Source organism: Myotis daubentonii, chromosome 1, assembly GCF_963259705.1.
Source record: "Myotis daubentonii chromosome 1, mMyoDau2.1, whole genome shotgun sequence".
NCBI lineage: Eukaryota > Metazoa > Chordata > Mammalia > Chiroptera > Vespertilionidae > Myotis > Myotis daubentonii.
Genome location: NC_081840.1, coordinates 153785935 through 153793114, shown reverse-complemented (window position 1 = coordinate 153793114; position 7180 = coordinate 153785935). Strand labels below are relative to the sequence as shown.

Sequence of the window (7180 nt, the reverse complement as noted above, 5' to 3'; positions counted from 1 at the left end):
GTATTCATAACCCAGACCAGCCCCTGCCCCACGGAGTTCAAGGGATACATCTCCACATCACACATTGGTGAGCATTTCTGCTTCCTCTGGACCCCATGTCATGGCACACACACACTGTAGCTACCATTATAAAGGGCGCAGGAACAGCACATGCTATGACACTCTTCCTCTTGTTCAAGCTTTTACATATAATCAGCTGATAATATTTAACTCGCCACTTCCTTCTGGGGGTCTCAGTAAAACTACATTTAATAGCCCACAGAACAGCAATGGTTTCTTTTTGAAGAGAGATTCAGCATTATCATTTGCGTACCTTATGTATCAAAGTATATAAATACCACTTCCTCAGCATTGCCTACCAAGGTGGTGGTCATCTCCTACTCAGCACCATGGCCACCCTCAGAACCCTTGTAAAACCCAAGATCATAAAAAAGAGGACCAGGAAATTCATCCGACATCAGTCAGACAGATATGTTAAAATTTAGTCTCACTGGCGGAAACCCAGAGGCATTGACAACAGGATGCATGGAAGATTGAAGGGCCAGACCTTGATGCCCAACACTGGTTATGGGAGCAACAAGAAAACCAAGCACAAGCTGCCCAGTGGCTTTGGGAAGTTCCTGGTCCACAGTGTCAAGGAGCTTGAAGTGCAAAATCTCATTGTGCTGAGATTGCTCACAATGTCTCCTCGTAGAATCCCAAAAGCATTGAGGAAAGAGCAGCCCAGCCGGCCATCAGAGTCACTAATCAGCGAAAAAAATGAATAGACAGCTTGTATTCATAGTGTATTTGTGTTAATGAAACCATAAAATTCTGCCAAGAAAGCTCAAAGCATATAAATATCAAAATCTGTGCTACTCAGGGTTCTTCAGAGAAGCAGAACCAATGGGATACACATATTTTTTAGAAAAAGGTTTATTCTGAAAGATTGGTTCATGATGATGAAGACTGAGAAGTCCCAGGGCCTGTGTGTACAGGCTGCAGGCCTTGGGAAGGCAGTAGTGGAGCTCCAGACCAAACCCAAAGGTCTGAGAATGGGTGGGGGTGATGGTGTGGGCCCCAATCTTTGAGCACCGATGTCACGGGGCAGAAGGAGGTGGATGTCCCAGCTCAAGCAGACAGTGAATCAGCCCTTCCTCTGCCTTTCTGTTACACTCAGGCCCTCTGTCGCTTACATTATCCTGAGCGAATGACATTTTGACACATAAGTGTGTGTATTTCATACATTTATGTGCTTATGTGCACACGTGTATACACAGATATGGAATGCATACACATACTGCTCTAATAAATTCTTAAATCTCTTTAGAAACATGTCCACAGACAAGTGAAGACTAATTTTCAATTAATTTTTCATATAATTATGATTACATTAATTAATATGGCAAAGGGCAGCTTTAAATGATTTTATTTGAAGACCCCTTCGAAAGGGAATTTAGAAGAATGTGCACTCAGATAAACCCCTCTTACCCACACATTTTCTACTGTATTGAGGCCTCTGAACCCCTCCAATGTTACCATGAATAAACCTAATGTGTTGTGGCAAGTAAACACGTAGGGAAATTTTTGAAGCAAGCCATGTGCTATTGTGGGCTTATTGAGGGTATTTTTCTTCCCTCATCCATACAATTTTATATACCGAGAAGCGGCACAAGATGGATAGGTTTAATTGTTAGTTAGGGACCTAATGAGGAAGTGTGTTTTCAGAAAGTTTCTTAAGGTTTGGTTAAAATTCCATCATTGGCTTCTATGAGGATTTTCATTACTGTTACCACTTTTGGAACCCACTGTCATTTAAAATTATTTCTTATTAGAAAAGTTAATTTTACACTGGGAAACCCTGATAAATTGTACAGAAATCAAAGTTCTATCAACTTTAGATCTCATAGGAGCCTCACTATTTGAAGTAAGTGCTTCTCTGAGACAAACTATCATAAAACACTAACCTTGCCCTTGTTATTGATTTGTTTGGTTTAGATAGGCATAAGGGGGAAAGGTTGTTGTTATTGTTAGTTCTGATTTATTTTAGTGAATGAGCTTTAAAAGGTGACTTTGATGAGATGGTTAGAAGTCAACAGGGAAGATTAGGGTAATCCTTGACCACACACTTCTTTCTCCCACATGACCCACATGACAGCCGCAGGGGCTCCACAGGGTGAGGGCTTTGCTGTTTTCACAGGTGACCTTAACCCTGATCTAACACTGGTGCAGCTCATTACTGGAGTCACTTTAATTTTCTCACAAGGGACCCACCTCTCTCTCCATTTGATTTTTTTTTTTCAATAAAGAAAAGGCATAAAGAGACACCTCTAATGGCTCTGATTTGTTAATAATGGGTTTTGATCAAAACAGAAATTGGTCCTGCAGAGGGGGTGACCTCGTTTATCCACCTCTCAGAACTGCCTGTGCAGCAGCGGCTTCCTGTTACTGAGCTCACTTCACCAGGAGAGGTAATTACAGGGAAAATTAAATCTATGGACTGTGTCCTATTGCCTGTTACCTGCACAACACCGGAGGAGCTGGCTCCCTGTGTGCTCAGCCCTTGTTTAGAAGATTCATGTTTATTTAATGGGAAGTCAATATTATTGTCTGGGAAAGAGTCCGGGTGCTGCTAACTAACGACCCACCGGGGACCGCTCTCCCAGCCTGAGGCCACGCTTGGGTGGTTCCCAGATCACTTAGTGGCTCTGAGACCCCGTCTCCCCTCACATCGGCCTACAGCCCATCATTCATGCATCCTAACAGGCTCCACAGTGACAGAGTTCAAGTGTCCTACAGTGGGCAGAGCCGAAGCTCTGTCCAGAAAGGGCTGTGGTGACAAGGGAACGTGGCAGCCTGTGTGTGTTTAGACCTGGCCCTGTCCGGACACAGAGCTGGACGCCTGCCCTGGGATGGTGACTGACCACGGGCAGAATGAAGTTGGTCTGTACTTCAGAGAATAACACGTCTGAGCACATTACGGTACTCTTTCCTCTAAGTCCAGTTTGAGACTAGTAATGCAATATAATCCATATTTTATACTGAGGCAATGCTGTAATATCATGCAAAATAATATTGATACTGGACCCGCTGAGCAGAAATTCTTCCCAGGGTCCTGTCTTACACAATTGAAGAATGAAGCCTCGGATTGGAGGAGTTCAAGCAAGGCGGGAGTTTACTGCAGGCAAACTCAGGCTCCCCACGCGGAGAGGGGACCCAAATGGATTGCTCCCCCCTCCCAAGCATTCTTCTCTTCCCCTTATGTCTGCTAAAAGCCTGCTCTTTGTCTCTGTGCCGCTCTCTGATTAGTTCCCAGCCTTTTTGCAACATTTTATTTTGCACTTCAAGAAAAACATCCTTGTTTCGAAATACCCTGTTTTTCTGCTATCCTATTTCTCTGCAAAACATTTTGTGGTTTCAGTTAGCTCTAGGATTTCTCCTTCTTCTACCCCTTACCCTGTCTACCTAACTCTGCTTTAACTCCTTTCAATGTAATATAATCAATATTTTATGCAGAGGCAGTAAAGAGGCAAAGAAAGACAAAGGGACTTGGTCAAAATTTTGAATATATATATTATATATGGTATTAGTTAGGGAATTATCTCATATGATTATGCAGGCAGGTAAATCCTAAGATTAGCAGGTGAGTCTGCAAGCTGGTTTATCTTCAGTCAGAAGTCCAGCAGCTCAAGATACAGGAAGAATCAACATTTCAGCTTGAGTCTGAAGGCAGGAAAAAGGCTGATGTCTCAGTTCAAAGGCCACCAGGCAAAAGAATTCTCTCCTACTTCTGGGAATATCAGTCTTTTGTTCTATTCAGGCCTTCAACTGATTGGAGGAGGCCCACTTTAGGGAGGGCAATCCGCTTTGTAGTTTACTGATTTTTTATGTTAATCTCATCCAGAAACACCCTCCCAGACATATACAGAATGATGTCTGACCAAAGATCTGGGCGCCTCTGATCCAGTCAGGTTGACATAAAATTAACCGCCCCATAGACTATTGCCATCTTTTGGCTACATAGCTGCCCTACGTGCCCGAGCACTTTACCCTGTCTGAATAACCACTGTTAGGATAAAATGAAATGGGATCTGTAATGGGGCTGCAAAGGACAAGCATTTAGCAGGTCTGCAAAATAGTTCTCTTTTTACCTTGTTACATGTGTATCCCCAGCCTGGCTCTGAGGGTTGCCTTCCTCAAGAACCCACTCATCCCCAGCCCATAATTAACACCCCTTCTCATCTCACCTTCCCATTGATGACATATTACGTACACATGTGCTGTCTTCTGCATTCTACAAGCCCATTAGCTCCATTCTAGGAATGGAGCCCATATTTTACAGCCAGTTGACAGTCATGTCCTGGGGCTTCTGTGTGTTGGAAGAAGTTATCCAATATTGATTTCTCTGGATGGTTAATTAATCTTGCTCCCTCCTTGGGGGAACCAGTTTCCACTATTTCTATCTACTGTTTTCTTTTAACAGATATTTGGGGGAAATAGGGCCCCTGGGTTCACCATCTGCTCCCTTGTGTAAGGACTGGCTCTGACCAGTCTTGGGAGAACTGCTGGACACACAGAATACTGGGGACTGAGGGGTGAGAGACAAGATGATAGATATACACTCCCATTATCCCCATTTCGACTGCAGACCCGAGAAGGTTGGAGGACAGGGTGTGTCAGCAGGTGGCAGAGAACCTGAGACTTGTGTGTGGATTGTGACCATATTAAAGCTGCAAAATGCATTCTTAGATCCAGCGTTCACCTTACAAACAGGAGGCCACAGCTGATTTGCTGACATAAGAAACATGTAAGCCAGGCAGGTGTGGCTCAATGGTTGAACATCGACCTATGAACTAGGAGTTCATGATTCATTTCCGGTCAGGGCACATGTCCAGGTTTTGGGCTTGATCCCCAGGATGTGGGACATGCAGGAGGCAGCTGATCAATGACTCTCTCATCATTGATATTTCTTTCTCTCTCCCTCTCCTTTCCTCTATGAATTATATTAAAAACAACATGTAAGAAAAGATGATTGACAGGCAGATTTCGAATATTCATGAGAGGACAATGGCAGGAGATCTTTCCCTTTAAAAATATATGACAAGCTAGGAGCTGCAGGTAGGAAAAACCTCTTGGAAGGAGCAAATGAGAAAGGATAGTAGGAGCAGAGAATAGTGGAAAAGAAGAGGGGAGTCATGGGGATTTAAGGAGCAGAAAGAGTGAAATAGTAAGAATGGGGAAACACATAAAGTCACCCCAAGTGGCTTGCTGTGTTCACAGTCAAGGGGATCACTCCTCAGTGGGAGGTCTGCTCTGCTGGTGGTGCAGGGATCACCAGGCACACGCACACGCACATGTGCACGCCATGGGGATATTCCAGCTCATTCCGTGGCCCGCCCTCCTCTGGGCCTATCTGCACATTTTGCATTAATCATACACGCATGGCACTTCCTGTTTAATCACTTGGCAATTATCTGGTTTATATCTTCTGTTTTCATCTCCTAAACAAGATTTGCCTCATCAGATCTTACAATTGCATTTGACATGGTAACGAATAGTTGAATTATTTGTTCCCTGCAAATGTCATTATTTACCGTGTAATTTCCTGGAAGACACAGCATCCAAGGGTTTGTATAGAATTTATTGTGCAATTATCACACTTGCCACAATCGTCCCTCACAGCTGAAATGGCCAGCGGTCCAGTTCAGGAAGTCGGTGGTGGTAGAGGTGGCTTCCTGAGAGTTACAACTAGGCTCCACACATGCGGAGAAACCAATTAATTTCTTTTTGTGTCTGACTCTTCATCCAGGACATGAAGTAACAAAAGAGAAGGAAGGCTGTATTAATAATTAGAAAGAACAAAGAAGGAGTAGGAAAGAATGCAGATGTCTTTATGAAAAATATAATTGTTTTGGTTCAATTCTCCCCCTGCTTAGGAATTAGAAAAGATTGGGTTCTTATAAGGGCAGAGGAATTGGGACACCCCATCCCAGATTCTCTCTTAGGAGTGCAAGGGGCTAGAATAAGACCACAGACACTGGTCTTACCCCATCCCGGCATGTGTACAGCAAATTGTAGAATGAGAAACACACACACACACACACACGCACACACACATATACTACGGTCTAACTATAGATTTATAACCACAAACCTAACAAGCAAACATTTCTCTAGTCTATTCACATTCTCATTATCCTCAATGACTTTTTCATATCTTGTCTTCACAACCTCCACAAGCTCACTGTTCACCCCGGCTCTGAGCTCATCTAGCTTCCCGTTTTGCTTGGCTAGGTAAGGAATGACAGAAGCTCCCTCCTAAGCCACCCATCCCCCAAGCTCTATACCAAGGCACTCTCTCTTCTTTTGTTAAAAACCTCTGTTTCTCAGCTCAGCTATAAATTAGAAATAACTAGAATCTTTTTTTCACTTTGTTTTTTAAATTTTATTTTTCAATTACAGTTGACATATAATATTATTTTGAAATATGCACCCCTATGTTCATTGCAGAATTATTTACAGTAGCCAAGATTTAGAACTATCCTAAGTGTCCATCAATAAATGAATGGATAAAGACGAAGTGGTGCATATATACAATGAAATGTTAGTCATAAAAGGAATGAAATCTTACCATTTGTGTCAACATGGATAGACCTCAAGGGTATTGTGCTGAGTGAAATAAGTCAGACTGAGAAATGCAAATACCATATAATTTCATTTATATGTGGAATCTTAAGAACATTATAAATGAACAAACAGAAGCAGACACAGAGCACAGAATGATGGTTGCCAGATGATAGGGACTTTATGGGGCTGGGTGAAAAAGATGAGGGAATAAGAAGGACAATACAGTCACTGGGATGTAAAGTACAGCATAGGAGATGTAGTCAATAATATTGTAATAACTATGTATGGTGTCAGATGGGTATTGGACTTACCGTGGGGATCATTTTGTAAGGCATATAAATGTCCGTTCATTGTGCTGTATGCCTGAAACGAATGTAATACCTGAGAGCTTTTAAAATGCCCAGTGTTCAAGTGCACTTGCAGCACACTAGCACCAGCGTGGGGCCATGGCACTCATGGGGTCTCTGCTGGGAATGCTCATTCTAATAACAGCCCTGGCTGCTGCCTCTCCTTCTCCCAGTCTTCACCCACCTGTCCATCGTCTCAGTGAGGCTTTGCCCAGCCAACTGACTTA

General features: G+C 43.1%; 1 pseudogene; it reads left to right on the top strand.

The window, feature by feature from the left end:
• The first annotated feature begins 389 nt into the window (after positions 1–389).
• LOC132236994 (large ribosomal subunit protein eL32-like) lies at positions 390–763 on the top strand (annotated as a pseudogene).
• Positions 764–7180: the final 6417 nt, after the last annotated feature.